At 41.0% G+C, this 18,863-nt stretch overlaps 1 protein-coding gene and 1 pseudogene across 1 annotated transcript in view; one reads left to right on the forward strand and one right to left on the reverse strand.

The window, feature by feature from the left end:
* ARMH4 (armadillo like helical domain containing 4) overlaps positions 1-18,863 on the reverse strand; it is a 123,336-nt gene that overhangs the window by 42,515 nt on the left and 61,958 nt on the right. The gene's annotated exons all lie outside the window — the stretch shown is intronic.
* Positions 13,485-13,721, forward strand: LOC130851116 (40S ribosomal protein S28-like; annotated as a pseudogene).

Consider the following 18,863-nt stretch of genomic DNA (forward strand, 5'->3'; position numbering starts at 1 on the left):
AATTTACTCTTCAACGCAGGACAGCAATGATCCAGCTCTAGAGAAATGCAAATCAAAACTACCATGAGGTATCACCTCATACCTGTCAGAATGGCCATCATCAAAAAATCTGCAAACAATAATTGCTGCAGAGGGTGTGGAGAAAAGGGAACCCTCCTGCACTGTTGGTGGGAATGTAAATTGGTACAGCCACTATGGAGAACAGTATGGAGGTTCCTTAAGAAACTAAAAATGGAACTACCATATGGCCCAGCAATCCCACTCCTGGGCATATACCCTGAGAAAACCATGATCCAAAAAGATACATGTACCACAATGTTGATTGCAGCACTATTTACAACAGCCAGGACATGGAAGCAACCTAAATGTCCATCAACAGAAGAATGGATACAGAAGATGAGGTACATATATACAATGGAATATTACTCAGCCATAAAAAAGAACAAAATAATGCCATTTGCAGCAATACGGACGGACCTAGAGATTTTCATACTGAGTGAAGTCAGACGCAGAAAGACAAATATCACATGATATCGCTTATGTGTGGAATCTAAAAAAATGAAGCAAATGAACTTATTTACAAAACAGAAGTAGGATCACAGATATAGAAAACAAACCCATGGTTACCAGGGGATAAGGTGGAGGAGGGATAAATTGGGAGATTAGGATTGACATATCCACACTACTATATATAAAATCCATAACTAATAAGAACCTGCTGTACAGCACAGGGAACTCTACTCAGTACTCTGTAATGGCCTACATGGGGAAAGAGTCTGAAAAAAAAATAGTGGATATATGTATATGTATAACTGATTCACTTTGCCATACACCTGAAACTAACACAACACTGTACATCAATACAATAAACATATTTTAAAAAAAGAAAAAAAAGAAATGAGCCAGCTCTGCAGACAGATCTGTCACTGGATGACCCACTTAACCAGAAATGTGGCTCCGTGTTATCCCTACCTCCTACACTCGTGTCCTTGAGGGTCCTGATACTCCTCTTGAGCATGGGCAGGACCTGTGATTTGCTTCTAACCAATAGAATATGGTAACGGTGATGGATGTCACGTCTGTGACTATGTTACACAAAACTGTCACGTATGCCTTGCCAACAGATCTTCTCTCACTGGCTTCAGTGAAGCAAGCTGCTAGGCTGTGAGCTATGGCGAGACCCATGTGGCAAGGAACTAAGGGCATCCCCAAGCCAACAGCCAACAAAAACCTGAAGTCATATCACCTACAATAAATTGAATTGGGCTAACAACCACGTGCCCTTGGAGGCACACCTTCTCCAGTTGTGCCCTGAAATGAGACCACAGCCTCAGCCGCTACCTTAAAGCTAAGATCCTGAAGCAGAAGACCTGAGCCGTGCCTTGGTCTTAACATTACTTCATCTTGACTAGGTTTGTCACCACGTTAGTCGTCTTGCTTGTTCACTGATTTCACATAAAGTGACCACTAGTTTCTCAACATTCTGAGGACAATTCTACAATTGACAACAGTATATGCGTTTAGTGGTCAACCTGATACTGTTGTCTTCGCGCATATAAACATGTTATAATATGCCACAGCCATGCCCGTGTGTTCTTTGCCCCCACATGTCAGCTGAGAAGGCCAATCCCGTCCTTCAAGGTTACCTTCGGAAATAAACAGGGAATCCAAAATACGTAAATCTGTAGAGACAGAAAGCAATCTAGCGGTTTCCAGGGCCAGGGGTAAAGAGGAATGGGGAGTGACTGCATACTGGGTCTTCTTTTGGGATGGTTAAAATGTCTTGGAACTAGACAGAGGTAATGGCTGCACAACACTGTGAATGTATTAAATGCCACGGAATTGGATTACAGTGGTTAATGATTATTTTATGTTATGTGAATTTTACCACAATAAAAAAAATTTATGTAAAAAAAAAAGGAGTAAACACATTGAACTAGGGACTCAGAAGGCTTTGAAGGGTTCAGAGAAATATTTTTTGAACTATAAAGGCAGGTCAGTCCAGTCACTTTTCCATGAGGAAAAAAATAAAAAGCAACTCTATACTATATACTATTTCCAAATACTATATTCATGGACTGTAGGAGGTCACTGATGATAAGATTTACTATCGACATTAAAAATGCACATTGACTGCAAGACTTATCCATGATTTTAGAAGCATTAAAATGCAAAAATCACTGGTATTAGAATCAAAGGAAAATACCATCACAAATAAATTAAACATGCTTGCTACTAAACCTTTATATTTTCCAGGACTAATCTGCAATGTAACTTAGAATGCACCGATGAAAATTTTAACTATCATGTCAACTATGGAAAAAACGCATAGAAAAAAAGACTGGAAGATAATAGGTCATTTGTTTCCTCTGAGTAGAGGGATTGTGGGTGAGTTTTCCCATCTTCTTCAAACATTTCTGAAATGTGGCAAGATAGGGTTTCCTTTCCTTTCATTTTCTTTGTGCCTTCCCATCTTCCCCTGGTCGGAAGAGGACTTCTAGCCTCAGACAGCAACGTTATGCATTCAGAGGGGAAAGTGATGGCAATAGAGAGGTTGGTTTGTCTAGGTCGATATTTCCCTCTGAAAATTTCATTTAGTCAACAAAAATGTATCAAGGGTCTATTACATGGTAGGCATTATTCTAGACACCAGGGAGACGACTGTGAATATGAAAAGTCTCTGACTATGGAACTTCCAACCATGACCATAGGCTACAGCTAGAGCCTCAGCAGGAAACTGAGAAAGAGGAAGGGGAAGGAGACCAAGAAGGAGGCACTTCTGACCGCTCCTGGGAGAAGCGTCAGCACAGACGGAGCAGTAACTGAAGGACATGGTAGCAAAATGTTTGCACCATTCTCTGGCCTCCAATTATTTTGTAGTCTGCTCTAAATAAAGGTTCTTCGGTGGACAGAGCCAGAAGCCTGCCCAGCTGTTCCTGGGCATAATGCCAGGATTGTATATTTTACCCAAATTTTTTGCTTTGAGCATATACCGCTGCACAGTTACAGTAAACAAACAAAAATGGATAAAATGGATGACTCTTAAACCCTGCGTTATGCCTCTTAGTCAACCAAGCAGGTGGTTTTAGAAGGGATCAGGTCATTATCTGTGACAATAACCACCCTACGAAAACATATAAAATAAGAAATCCCAAGAGAAGCTGAAATTTCACCTCAAGTAAGGAAACAAGAGAGAAGTAATAAGTGAAAGAGTGTCACATGTCTCTTTGGAAAGTGCTGGCTTTTTCTGAATTCTAAGGGATTGTATGTCATTGAAACATCATTTAAGTGGTCTGAATAATTTTTCTTTTCAGGATGATAATGGATGTGACATAGGGATTAGAGGACTAAAAGGAAGCAAGAATGTAAGACACGTAGATCCTGAAAAGAGATCTTGTGAAAGCTTTTAGTTCTTTTTATTATTCACATCTCTGAAAATGGGTATGTCTGCAAATTGATTATAAAAATCAACTTTCCACATTTGGAAATGACATGGTGGATTATCTGTTCATTTCTCGCCCTCCAAGAAAACCTTTAGCTGCTGATGTTTTTGCATTAAAGGATGGATTAATGTTTCCACCTTGAGCTTTCTGTATTGATCACTATTCACTGACTAGAGTAATTGCCAACACTGAGGTATGCTGTAGTCTTGAAAGATGGTCCTCTCTTCTCAGAACATCACATCACCATGCCTGTCATGATTAGATAGCATCATATTTGCCTTGCTCAGCTGAAACTAAGATGTTTCACCAGTTTTAATGATGCCTACTTGACAACCAGTTCATTTGGAATGGGCCTAATGATTTGTCATTGATGGACACGGAAGCAGATTTCAGAAAACCAAGAAAAGAGATAATGACAAGTTGTGTTACGTAAACTACCCTTATTTCTCAGCCAGCAGCTAAAGGTGTTATAAGGCAAGTGTTCCAACTCTTGGATTTGAAGTCATATAGCCAAAATAAAGTTATCAACTCTTACAGCTTAAGGGGACGCTAAAGATCTAGTCCAAAGATTCCCTGGCCATCAGATCAGGATCTGCCTACAGATATCAAAGCCTCACCCGGAAGACCAACAAGCCAGTTGTAACTTCCAAGTTTCTTCTTTCCACAGTTACTGACATTTCCACTGAGGTGAGAAATAACTGCAGTTACCACTTCCATCCAGGCATGTAACCACGTACTTTCACTCATTTATTTCATTCAATCAAGAACCACTTATTGGGGACTTCCTTGGTGGTGCAGTGGTTAAGAATCTGCCTGCCATTGCAGGGGACACGGGTTTGATCCCTAGTCCAGGAAGATCCCACATGCCGCGGAGCAACAAAGCCTGTGGGCCACAACTACTGAGCCTGCGCACCACAACCACTAAAGCCTGCACACTTAGAGCCCGTGCTCTGCCACAAGAGAAGCCACCGCCATGAGAAGCCTGCACATTGCAACAAAGAGTAGCCCCCACTGCCACAACTAGAGAAAGCCCGTGGGCAGCAACAAAGACCCTATACAGCCAATAAATAAATAAATAAATAAGTCAATAAAGTCATCTAAAAATTATTTTAAAAAGAACCCTTATTGAGCTGCTAAAATGTGCTATATACTATGATACGTCTTAGGAATACAAAGATGAATAAGGCAAGATTCCTCACCTTCAAGCAGCTCCCAATCCTATAAGGAAGACAGACATTAACAAATACAACATAAAACCATCAGCAAAGAGAAGTGCACATATAAACAAGGAAGTAATCAACTCATGAGATTCCGCCAAATAAGATGACCCCTGCATCAGGTGTTGCAGAATGAGTAAGCATTCCACAGACTGACAGGGGAGAAGGGAGAAAAGTAATTCCAGACAGAGAGGCCTGGATATGCAAAATCTTAGACACATGACAGCACACGGCACGCTCAGGTTAAGAAGCGTTCAGTGTGGCGGGGATGTGAAGTACACACGGCAGGAGCAGAGGCAGCAGAAGGCAGGGTTATAGGAAGGCAGGCTTGAGGCCAAAATGTGCACAGCCTTAAAGGCCATGCAAAGGAGATTCATTATCTCATAGGTAAATGAGGTAGCCAACAGAAGGGGTTTTTTGCTTGTTTGTTTGTTTAAATTTATTTATTTATTTATTTTATTGGCTGTGTTGGGTCTTTTTTGCTGTGTGCGGGCTTTCTTTTGTTGCAGTGAGTGGGGGCTACTCTTCTTTGTGATGTGCAGGCTCCTCATTGCCGTGGCTTCTCTTGTTGCGGAGCATGGGCTCTAGGCACGTGGGCTTCAGTAGTTGCAGCACATGGGCTCAATAGTTGTGGCTCATGGGCTCTAACGTGCAGGCTCAATAGTTGTGGCGCATGGGCTTAGTTGCTCCTCAGTACGTGGGATCTTCCTGGAGCAGGGCTCTAACCTGCGTCCCCTGCAATGGCAGGTGGATTCTTAACCACTGCACCACCTAGGAAGCCCAACATAAGGTTTTAATTTCAATGAGACTATGCTGTTCTACTCAAATTGACTGTTTCTCAGAACCTGGCCTAACACCTTCTCACAATCTAAGTATTTGTTCAGTGGGGTTGCTGCTGCTACAACAGACACAATCAGACTTGTGTTTTAGGAGGATTTCACTGAAACAGGGTAGAAACGGACTGGAAGGGAAGAGACTACAAGGAAGGAGATCAGTAAAGGGGCTCCCTCAATAGTCTGGGCAAGAGAGGATGCTGGCCTAACAAAGGCAGGATGGCAAGAGAGGATGCACCCAAAAGCCACTTAGGAGAAAGAATGAATGGGACTCTGCTACCAACTGGACGTGGGAATTGAGTGAAACAGAGAGGGATCAGAGATGACACCCGGATTTCTAACTTAGACAATGAGTGCTCCCAAAAAGCTTGGTGCCCCTATCAGCTCAAACAGGAGGAAGAAGCGGACAGGATCCAGACCACAGGTAGAAGAGTTAGACTCGGACGGGGGTGAGTCACCTTTTGTTCTGAGTCAAAAAGAAAGGCAGATCCAATACAATGGAAGTGAGTACAAAGGAAAATTAAAGGGGCTTCTACATAGTGATCTCAGATTCATTCAAAGCCCCTTCAGATAGATGAAAAAACTGAAGCTCACAGCAATTAAAAGAGTTACCCAAGACCGCACCATACATTAGAAGCAAAGCCAGAGCAATATAAGAAGTTCCCTCAGGGCCCCTCCCATGATATTACAATGTTTCCTTTCACAAATTGAGACAATATCAAACACTTTAACTTCCTGAGTGGAAGAGGGGATATGTATGTAAATTAAGAGAACTCGTGTACAGCTATGCCTTTCACAGTTCTGTCTTTTCACTGCTCTATCCAACTCTTGGCAATCTGTTTTATAACCTGGTACACTGGAACATGTATTTTCTTTACTCCAAGGAAAAGAGTTGTAAAGATCAATAAATATAATACTAGACTTGAGGCCATGGTTTTTCTAACGTGACAAATAAATGTTTTTGAATGAATTAAATACAGATGAATGCAGACCCCAGAGTTAAGGGGGTTTTTTGTTTGTTTTGGGGGGTTTTTTTGGCTGCACGTGAGATCTTAGTTCCCTGACCAGGGATCGAACCCACGCCCTCTGCAGTGGCAGCACGGAGACTTAACCACTGGACTGCCAGGGAAATTCCAGAGTTAAGTTTAAAAAAAAAATTAGTTTTGCAAATCCTTAACTGAAAAAGAGGCAAGAAAAGTTCTTAATGATTCACCAGAACACATTTCTGCTCTATTTCCATTACAAATTTTTTGAGTCTCTTTAAAAAGAGGCATTCAGATTTACTCACTTGTTTTTATTCATCCAAAAATCAATACCTGGGACTCTTAATAAATTGAATTTAAAGTTTCAAAATGTAATTCATGAGTCACTGGAGACGCAGCAAATACTGAACAGAATAACTTCATGTTCCTCGTCAATATTTCTTCCTTTATTATCTGCTTAAAATGTTCAAGATCTAATGCACGGCCAGTGCTTCGCTGCAGCCAGGTCACATAACTGTCACCAAAGGGGCTCTCAGGTGTGCTTCAGGCTTATTTCAAACCCTGATGGAATGTGACCTTTTCATTCAATCCTTACACCCCAGTGTGGACTGAATGTTGAAACAAGGCAGAGACAAACCACTTCAACATTCAATTTCATCTTCCAAGTATCACATGCCAATAAAATAATCAAGAGTATTTGTCAATGGATCTGACACATAAAAGGCATATATAAAAAGTTTTCAATATCTCAAGGGAGAGGTAATGACATTAATTAAGTTATTTATTAAAGATCTGTCAAATTATCTAAGTACCATAAAATCAAGAAAGAAGACACTTTTCTATGTATTTCAGTTGGTGCTGATAACCAAGGAGGTAAACAGCCACAACAAGAACCTGTGAGAATCTTAAGTAGAGTGAAGGAACCCATGTGCTGGCTTCCTCATTTGTGCCTTGATGCACAGCATGGGCGCCTTCTGAAGCACCATTTTATCCCAGAGACCATCCCTGATCCCTCCACTCAGTCAGGTCCCCTTGTCATCTACTTCTTTTCATCCAGTAGTTGCCCTGTGATTACACTAATCTCTCTGTACTGTAATTACTTCTTTTTTTTTTTCTTTCTGGTATTGCCTCTTTAATTACCTGTCTTTCCCACCCGACAGGAAGCTCCGAACATTAAGTCAGCCTGTCTGTACTGTTCATCGTGGTAAGCTCAAAGCCTGGCAAGTACCTCAAACACCATAGGCACCTAGTATTTCTTAAATGAATGAATTGGTAAATTTAAGAAAGATGGATTGGAATGGTTTGCTGAATCAACTTTTTTTCTGAAAAGATTTCCCATTGCTGGACACATGTTATTAAAAATAATAAACAGTAATATATTGTAAAGGATTTGAGTTTGAGGTGGAGAAGAAAGCTAGATGCTCAGTTAATTTTAATAACTATTAGTACTCCTTTTTTCCTCTAAAGAATCCTTCAGCCAGCGCTTCCCTGGAGTTTTAGTTGACTGCAGCGACATCTACTGACGAGTCGGAGGAAAAGCCATCTTTTCACTTGCTGATCCCTGGTGGTGTCTGAGAGTAGACCCCAGGGCACTCGCTCAGGTGTCACCCTGCCGTCCTGCAAAATGGTTCTTACAGAATGTTATCTCCATTTTACAGATAGAAGACGTGAGTGTATATTTCATTCACATATCCCACAGCAAAGCAGGGACAGAGGCCTCAATAGTGACTCCTGGCTATAACGCCCTTCAATGCAGCTTTGCTGAATGAGGAGGGGGATGACTGTTTCACAAATGCCTCTGTAGAGAAAAACCACCTCTATCATCTATATTTGTATCTGAAAACCACCTCTAATGTCTATATTTGTCCTCGAGAAATTCCTACCCTTTTGAGAATTTGCCCCATAAAAATGTGGTGACTCCAAACTAAATGAATGGTGAGGAAAAAAATCAGGAAACATCTTTACGCCATTTTGCAAAACTAATAAAACCCCGTTATTTTTCTAGTGCCTCTTGTTCACTTAAGAAGTCACTCTGGGGTCTTCCTTAGTGGTCCAGTGGGTAAGACTCTGCACTCCCAATGCAGGGGGCCCAGGTTCAATCCCTGGTCGGGGAACTAGATCCCGCATGCATGCCGCAACTAAGAGTCCGCATACCACAACTAAGAAGTCCACACACCGCAATGAAGATTCTGCGTACCGCAACTAAGACACGGCACAGCCAAAATAAATAAAATGAATGAATGAATGAATAAATAAATAAATAAGTCACTCTGTGTTAAGTTCATCACTAAAGCCAATCTGCTGCTTATGCTATGTAAAGGAAAAAAACAAAAAAAAACAAAAAAAAACACGAGAGGCAGCACTGCTTGTGATTACAGCCAAACATATCCCAAATTATACACTCAGATGCTTATAAGACTCCGAATCTTACACAGGACTATGTTTATTGTCTGAAATAAAGTAAAAAGTCGAACACCACCCACCCCGAGCTGCTGTCTGCTCATCAGGTCATTCTGTCCTCTGGTGTGTGCACATCCACGCTCAATGCCTCTGAGCTCTAAAGCAAGTATTATCCTAGCAAGCAATCCACCATTACTTCCTCTTAGCCTCCTTGCTTGATCTCAGAAAGGATGAACTTATTGACTTAACCAGAAAAAAAATCATCTTTCTAAAGCTGCAATCTACCTGTAAACAGACTTCTTTCTTCAACTTGTGCTTAGAAGACATATGATAATGTGGCAATTACTATGTGGGACTTTCTGTTGAAGCAGATAGAAGGTAAAGGACATTGTAGATGGAGAAAGTGACCTGGAAACCCCAGATCTAGCTTCTCTGCCAACTAGCTCTGCTCTTGGAACAAGTTATGAACTACCGTGAGCCTCAGTTTTCTCAGCAGTAAAGTGGGGGTATTAATGACTCTGTTTATCTCATTGTTAGGACAACACGTGTTAAAACATTTAGTAAACTATAAGAGGGCCATACAAATTTAAGGAAGTGTTATCTGTTAAACCTCCAAACTGAATCACTGAGGAGGTTCTATTATACTTGCATTTACCTTGATAAACCGGGAAGCACAAGAGGAATGCAGAATTTAAGACTGCAGAGGACTCTCCAATTTACCTTAATTCAAACTTTTGCTTAAGATGAAATAATTGAAACTCCCCTGGTGGTGCAGTGGTTAAGAATCCGCCTGCCAATGCAGGGGACATGGGTTCCATCCCTGGTCAAGGAAGATCCCACATGCTGCAGAGCAACTAAACCCGTGGGCCACAACTACTGAGCCTGTGCTCTAGAGCCTGCAAGCCACAACTACTGAGCCTGCGTGCCACAACTATTGAAGCCTGCACACCTAGAGCTTGTGCTACACAGCAAGAGAAGCCACCGCAATGAGAAGCCCACGCAATGAGAAGCCCACGCACCGCAACTGAAGAGTAGCCCCTGCTTGCCACAACTAGAAAAAGCCCACACGCAGCAATGAAGACACAACGCAGCCAAAAAACCTAAACCAAAAAATAAGATGAAATAATTGAGGGGAAAACTCATGAGGACATCCTCATGCAGGGCAGGAACCCAGGTCTCCCGAGTGCCAGATCATGCTCCTTCCAGGCACCGTCCTCAGTCCCAAGAGAGGCAGGTCTCCCAACCCACCCACAGGAACATCTCTCTAGGATGCTGTCATGTGCCCTGCTGTGCACACCTCAGGTAAGGAAAGCTTTCTACCCGAGTCCAGACTACTCAGAGGAAACTTGGAAAATAAAACCTATGGGCAAAGATCAATGAATCAGAGATTATTGGAAGAACTCCATAAGTATCATGGTCGCAAATGCTCTTCATTTCCACACTGAGGACCAAACAAGTGGGGATGGCAGTGATATACTGGTAAATGCCTAAAAACCAACGCTCCTGAGAAAAGGTGTGTGCACGCGTGCATGTGTGTGTGTTTATAAATTTTATTGATATAAAGGATGTGTAGCACACAATGTACAAATAGCCATAACAGATAGAATATTCTTTACTGTAAATCCTACACAGCCAATTGATTCTCACAGAATGCTTTGATTAATGTTTGCCACTTTTCTAGCTGTAACTAACCTATGGTTACAATTCATCTATGATTCGACAAGTGGAGTTGCACCCCATCCCACTAACTCTTTTCTCAATACATTTACTGTCATTAAATCTGATGTGTGATCTACTGTTCAGCTATTCCTCATCCTGATACAAATTACATTCATTAAACTGAAGCTGCTCTCAGCTTTGGCACTAGACGCAACACACTATTTAAAGTTCAGTCTACATTATTAAGATTTTTCTCCATCACTTTAATTCTAGACAATCAACAAAATAGTAAATCAAGCCCTGATATGTAGCATTTACCCATTTCTATGGTATAAATATTCCCACCATAGCCAATTCTAAGCTACCAATATGACATCACTGAATGCAGAAAAGAGACACAGCAGCCCACACTTCCACCATACAGATACAACAGATGTAAATAACCTCAAGAGCACAAAGAGAACTAAACTGTAGTAGAATAATTAGGAAGTGAAAACTTTTGAGTATGTTTACTTCTATTTTTAGTGTAATTTATTTGTTTTTACTTTATTAAATTTATTTAAATGTAAATTTAATTTATTTAGTAATAATTTGATTTTTAATAATAGCTGGATAAAATTCCTAAAATTTTAACAATTGGCTCTTGCAATTTAATAAGAGCTGGCTCCAGCATGGGGTTCCCAAAACTGTGAGAGGGGTTTGGGTTCATATATTAAGAGCGGAATTTTCATAGAGTTGACCATATGATCCAGCAATCCCACTCCTGGGCATATACCCAGAAGAGACAAAAACTCTAATTCAAAAAGATACATGCACCCCAATGTTCACAGCAGCACTATTTACAATAGACAAGACATGGAAGCAGCCCAAATGCCCAGCAACAGATGACTGATTTAAGAAGGTGGGGTAAATGTACAATGGAATATTACTCAGCCACAAAAAAAAGAATGAAATAATGCCATTCGCAGCAACACAGATGCACCCAGAGAATATCATACGAAGTGAAGCAAGTCAGATGGAAAGAGACAAATGTTATATGATATCACTTATATGTGGAATCTAAAAAATAATAGAAATGAATCTATATACAAAATAGAAACAGACTCACAGACATAAAAAACAAACTTATGGTTACCAAAGGGAAAAGGGTGGGGGGTGGATAAGCTAGTAGTATAAGACTAACAGCTACAAACTACTATATATAAAATAGATAAACAACAAGGATTTACTGTAAAACACAGGGACTGTATTCAATATCTTGTAAAAACCTAAATGGAAAATAATCTGAAAAATACATGTACAACGGTGAGTCAAAAATTTCTACAGCCAGAGTGCGGATAATTTTTGACTCACTCTTGTATATCTGAATCATTTTGCTGTATACCTGAAACAACACAATGTTGCCAATCAACTATAATTCAATTTTTTAAAAGAGCAGCATTTTCACAACCAAATACAGATGCAGGCTTAATTCTTGGCTCTGCCACTTGTCAGAGGTATGAACTTGATCTTAAATTTCTTCATATGTAAAATGGAGAAAACATTACTATCTCTTAGGGTTACTGTGAGGATTAAATCAGGTTTTCTGTAAAAGAATAAAATTAGAACATTTTCTCAGGCCATATACAAAAATAAATTCAAAATGGATTAAAGACCTAAATGTAAGACTGCATACCATAAAACCCCTAGAAGAAAACACAGGCAGAACACTCTTTGACATAAATTGTAGCAAAATATTTTTGAATTTGCCTCCTAAGGCAAAGGAAACAAAAGTGAAAATAAACAAATGGGACCTAATTAAACCTAAAAGCTTCGCAAAGCAAAGGAAACCATTGACAAAACCCACTGAATGGGAGAAAATATTTGCAAATGATATGACCAATAAGGAAACAATATCCAAAATATATAAACAGCCCACACAACATCAAAAAAACAAACAACCCAATTTTAAAAATGGGAGAAGACCTGAATAGACATTTTTCCAAAGAAGACATACAGATGGCCAACAAGCACATGAAAAGATGCTCAACATCACTAATCAGAGAAATGCAAATCAAAACCACAAGATATCACCTCACACCTGTCAGAATGGCTATCATCAAAAACTCTGCAGCTAATAAATGTCAAGAATGAGGAGAGGGACTTCCTAGGTGGCGCAGTGGTTGGGAGTCCACCTGCCAATGCAGGGGACATGGGTTTGATCCCTGCTCCAGGAAGACCCCACATGACATGGAGCAACTAAGCCCGTGCACCACAACTGTTGAGCCTGCGCTCTAGCGCCTGCAAGCCACAACTACTGAGCTCATGTGCTGCAGCGACTGAAGCCCGTATGCCTAGAGCCCATGCTCTGCAATGAGAGAAGCCACCACAGCAAGGAGCCCGCGCACCACAATGAAGAGTAGCCCCCGCTCGCCGAAACTATAGAAAGCCCATGCACAGCAACAAAGACCCAATGCAGCCAAGAAACAAAGAAATAAAGAAATTTAATTAAAAAAAAATGAGGAGAAAAGGGAATTCTTGTGCATTATTGGTGAGAATGTAAATTGGTGCAGCAAGTGTAGAAAGAAGAACAAAAAAACCCTCAAAGTTAGCAGAAGGAAACAAATCATAAAGATCAGATCAGAAATAAATGAAAAAGAAATGAAGGAGGGTTTCCTAGCTGCCAATGCAGGGGACACGGGTTTGACCCCTGCTCCAGGAAGATCCCACATACCATGGAGCAACTAAGCCCATGAGCCACAACTATTGAGTCCATGTGCTGCAACTACTGAAGCCCAAATGCCTCGAGCCTGTGCTCTGCAACAAGAGAAGCCACAGCAATGAGGAGCCCAGGCACCACAACAGAGAGGAGCCCCCGCTCGCCGCAACTAGAGAAAGCCCATATGCAGCAACAAAGACCCAACACAGCCAATAAATTAATTAATTTTTTTTAAAAAAGAGCTCTCCTCCCCACCCAACCGCCGTCACGCCACCATCATGGACACTAGCTGTGTGCAACCTATCAAGCTTGCCAGGGTCACCAAGGTTCTGGGCAGGACCGGTTCGCAGTGACAGTGCACGCAGGTGCATGTAGAATTCATGGACAACATGAGCCGCTCCATCATCCGAAACGTGAAAGGCCCCATGCATGAGGGCAACGTGCTAACCCTACTGGAGTCAGAGCGAGAGGCGCATAGACTGCACTGAACTTACGACTGGGTGGACACTTGGGGCCACGAGGATGATCCGCTGTTAATAAAGCCTTTGTATTGTATGTAAAAAAAATAAGAAAGAGAAAGAAGGAAGGAAGGAAGGAAGGAAGGAAGGAAGGAAGGAAGGAAGGAAGAAAAGAAAGAAAGAAAGAAAAAGAAAGAAAGAAAGAAAGAAAGAAAGAAAGAAAGAAAGAAAGAAAGAAAGAAAGAAAGGAAAAGAGAAAGGAAAAGGGAAAGGAAGGAAGAAAAAGGGGAAGGAAGGAAGGAAGGAAACAATAGCAGAGATCAATAAAACTAAAAGCTCATTCTTTGAGAAGATAAACAAATTGATAAACCATTATCCAGACTCATCAAGAAGAAAAGGGAGAAGACTCAAATCAACATAATCAGAAATGAAAAAGAAGCAACAATTGACATCGCAGAAATACAAAGGATCATGAGAGACTACTACAAACAACTATATGCCAATAAAATGGACAACCTGGAAGAAATGGACAAATTCTTAGACAAGTACAAACTTATAAGACTGAACCAGGAAGAAACAGAAAATATGAACAGGCCAATCACAAGCACTGAAATTGAAACTGTGATTTAAAATCTTCCAACAGGGGCTTCCCTGGTGGCACAGTGGTTAAGAATCTGCCTGCCAGTGCAGGGAACACAGGTTCAAGCCCTGGTCTGGGAAGATCCCACATGCTGTGGAGCAACTAAGTCCATGCAGCACGACTACTGTACCTGCTCTCTACAGCCTGTGAGCCACAACTATTGAGCTCTCACACTGCAACTACTGAAGCCTGCATGCCTAGAGCCCGTGCTGGCAACAAGAGAAGCCACTGCAATAAGAAGCCCATGCACTGCAATGAAGAGTAGCCCCCGCTCTCCGCAACTACAGAAAGCCTGTGCACAGCAATGAAGACCCAATGCAGCCAATAAATAAAATAATTTTTTTTAAAAAATCTTCCAACAGACAAAAGCCCAGGGCCAGATGGCTTCACAGGCAAATTCTATCAAACATTTAGAGAAGAGCTAACACCTATCCTTCTCAAACTCTTCAAAATATAACAGAGGGAGGAACACTCCCAAACTCATTCTACAAGGCCACCATCACCCTGATACCAAAAGGAGACAAAGATATCACAAAAAAAGATAATTACAGGCCAATGTCACTAATGAACACAGATGTAAAAATACTCAACAAGATACTAGCAAACAGAATCCAACAGCACATTAAAAGGATCATACACCATGACCAAGTGGGGTTTATCCCAGGAATGCAAGGATTCTTCAATATATGCATATCAATCAACGTGATACACCATATTAACAAATTGAAGGACAAAAACCATATAATCTCAATAGATGCAGAAAAAGCTTTCAACAAAATTCAGCACCCATGCATGATAAAAACTCTCCAGAAAGTGGGCATAGAGGGAACCTACCTCAACATAATAAAGGCCATAAATGACAAACCCACAGCCAACATCATCCTCAATGGTGAAAAACTGCAAGCATTCCCTCTAAGATCAGGAACAAGACAAGGGTGCCCACTGTCACCACTATTATTCAACATAGTTTTGGAAGTCTTAGCCTCAGCAATCAGAGAAGAAAAAGAAATCAAAGGAATCCAAATTGGAAAAGAAGAAGTAAAAATGTCACTGTTTGCAGATGACATGATACTATATATAGAAAACCCTAAAGATGCTACCAGAAAACTACTAGAGTTAATCAATGAATTTGGTAAAGTAGCAGGATACAAAATTAATGCACAGAAATCTCTTGCATTGCTATACATTAACAATGAAAAATCAGAAAGAAATTAAGGAAACACTTCCATTTAATGTTGCAACAAAAAGAGTAAAATATCTAGGAATAAACCTACCTAAGGGGGCAAAAGACCTATATGCAGAAATTTATAAGACACTAATGAAAGAAATCAAAGATGACACAAACAGATGGAGAGATATACCATGTTCTTGGATTGGAAGAATCAACATTGTGAAAATGACTCTACTACCCAAAACAATCTACAGACTCAATGCAATCCCTACCAAATTACCACAGGCATTTTTCACAGAACTAGAACAAAAAATTATATCATTTCTAGGGAAACACAAAAGACCCCGAACAGCCAAAACAATCTTGAGAAGGAAAGACGGAGTTGGTGGAATCAGGCTCCCTGACTTCAGACTATACTACAAAGCTAGAGTAATCAAGAAAGCATGGTACTGGCATGAACACAGAAATACAGATCAATGGAACAGGATAGAAACCCCAGAGATAAACCCACACACACATGGTCACCTTATCTTCAACAAAGGAGGCAAAAATATACAATGGAGAAAAGACAGCCTCTTCAATAAGTGGTGCTGGGAAAACTGGACAGCTACATGTAAAAGAATGAAATTAGAACACTCCTTAACACCATACACAAAAATAAAAAAATGGATCAAAGAACTAATTGTAAGGCCACACACTATAAAACTCTTAGAGGAAAACATAGGCAGAGCACTCTATGACATAAATGACAGTAAGATCCTTTTTGACCCACCTCCTAGAGTAATGGAAATAAAAACAAAAATAAACAAATGGGACCTCATGAAACTTAAAAGTTTCTGCACAGCAAACGAAACCATAAATAGGACAAAAAGAAAATCCTCAGAATAGGAGAAAATATTTGCGATTGAAGCAACTGACAAAGGATTAATCTCCAAAATATACAAGCAGCTCATGCAGCTCAATAGCAAAAAAAAAACAAACAACCCCATCCAAAAATGGGCAGAAGACCGAAATAGACATTTCTCCAAAGAAGAATACAGATGGCCAACAAACACATGAAAAGATGTTCAACATCACTAATCACTAGAGAAATGCAAATCAAAACCACAATGAGGTATCACCTCACACTGGTCAGAATGGCCATCATCAAAAAATCTAGAAACAATAAATGCTGGAGAGGGTGCAGAGAAAAGGGAACCCTCCTGCACTGTTGGTGGAAATGGAACTAGATACAGCCTCTATGGAAAACAGTATGGAGATTTTTAAAAAATTAAAAACAGACCTACCATATGACCCAGCAATCCCACTACTGGGCATATACCCAGAGAACACCATAATTTAAAAAGATACATGCACCCCAATGTTCATTACAGCACTATTTACAATAGCCAGGACAAGGAAGCAACCTAAATGCCCATCAACAGATGAATGGATAAAGAAGATGTGGCACATATATACAATGGAATATTAGCCATAAAAAGGAATGAAATTGAATTATTTGTAGTGAGGTGGATGGACCTAGAGTCAGTCATACAGAGTGAAGTCAGAAAGAGCAAAACAAATACCGTATGCTAATGCATATATATGGAATCTAAAAAAATGGTACTGATGAACATAGTGGCAAGGGAAGAATAAAGACGCAGATGTAGGGAATGGACTTGAGGACACGGTGGGGGAGCAGGGGGGAGAGGGGAAGCTGGGACAAAGTGAGAGAGGAGCATTGGCATATATACACTACCAAATGTAAACTAGATAGCTAGTAGGAGGCTGATGCATAACACAGGGAGATCAGCTGGATGACTGGTGATGACCTGGAGGGCTGGGATAGGGCAGGTGGGAGGGAGGCTTAAGAGGGAGGGGATATGGGGATATAGGTATAAATACAGCTGATTCACTTTGTTGTACAGCGGAAACTAGCACAACAGTGTAAAGCAATTACACTCCGATAAAGATCTGGAGGAACAAAATGAAAAGAAAAAATATGTGACCCAGAAGGTTTGAAAGTTGGTCCTAGGGAAGCTGACCAAGAGGGGAAGAGAGCCACCAGCTGGTAAGAGGAGACTTGGGAAAGGGGAACTTGAAAAAGCACCACCTGAGTGCCCAGGGGTCACTTATTTGCCGCCTGCCTGCAGACCAGCTGCCCTGCCAAGAACCCACTGCTGAACCCAGGCTCGAGCCTCCGTGATCCTCCCGTTGGGGCCCCGACCAGGACTGCGTTTTGTCTGCACCAAGGCCTCAGCCTGCCTGGCCAGCAGCCATGATGCCTGTCCATGATGCAACCCTGCTTCGTCCCCCCTGAACACCCCGTGAGCTCTCCACACCACGGCCCGTGCCCTAGACCGTTCTTAAGCCCCGTGAGGAGGCCACAGAGTGGGTGATGGTGGGCATGCAGGGCAGGGGGCGAGGAGACTGAAGGAAACAAGCTAAAAGCCCGTGAGCTAACCCATGCTTAGTCATTAATGACACACTAGTTATAAAAGGTTTGGTTCCCTCTAAGTATGAGTAAAGATCCAAAGATTTTCGAAAGTGAGAACTGATGCAACAATGTCTCAAAGTGAAAAACATGAGGTCAAGAACAAGAGCAGATACACCGGCCTCCAAGAACACTCCGTATGGGTAAAAATTATATCCTAACTTACAAATGGAGAAACCGAGGCTCAGAAACATTAAATAATGTTCTCAAATCCCCACAGTTAGCAAGTGATACAACCAGGATTTCAGTGCACATCTTTTTGATTCCACTGCTCACACATACACGTCTTCTGCAATCCAAATTCCTCTTCAAACTACATTGGTCTTTAAAATGCCACCCTTTCCTTCAAACTACATTGGTCTTTAAAATGCCACCCTTTCCTTCAAACTACATTGGTGTTTAAAATGCCACCCTTTCCTTCAAACTACATTGGTCTTTAAAATGCCACCCTTTCCTTCCTCATCAGGTTCATTTTTAGTTGTACTATCAGTTTAGTTAACAGAAATGTTTAGGAACTATTACCAGTCATACCAATTTTGAGTTCTGTACCATTTAGAGTTAATGAACAGAAATAATACTTTTTTCTTAGCTTCCTGATATTTGCTTCTCTGAAGTCCAGAGTATGGTTAAGTAAGTCCATCACTCCTGTCTACCATCAGCTATCAGTTCTGCCTTGTTTGGATTTGCAGTTCCTCATCTCCGTCATCTTCAGACATTAAAATGATCACAAGGGCAAGGCAAAAGCTTACGAGCTGCTTTGTTCCTGTCACGACTTCGTGTGACCCCTGGGAACTACATGGGACCCGGTGGTACTTGTTTAGTGGCCTGAATTTTTTTTTCTTTTTGCCCGCACTACCGGCTTGCAGAATCTTAGTTCCCCAACCAGGG

This window comes from Hippopotamus amphibius, chromosome 4, assembly GCF_030028045.1.
Source record: "Hippopotamus amphibius kiboko isolate mHipAmp2 chromosome 4, mHipAmp2.hap2, whole genome shotgun sequence".
Classification (NCBI taxonomy): domain Eukaryota; kingdom Metazoa; phylum Chordata; class Mammalia; order Artiodactyla; family Hippopotamidae; genus Hippopotamus; species Hippopotamus amphibius.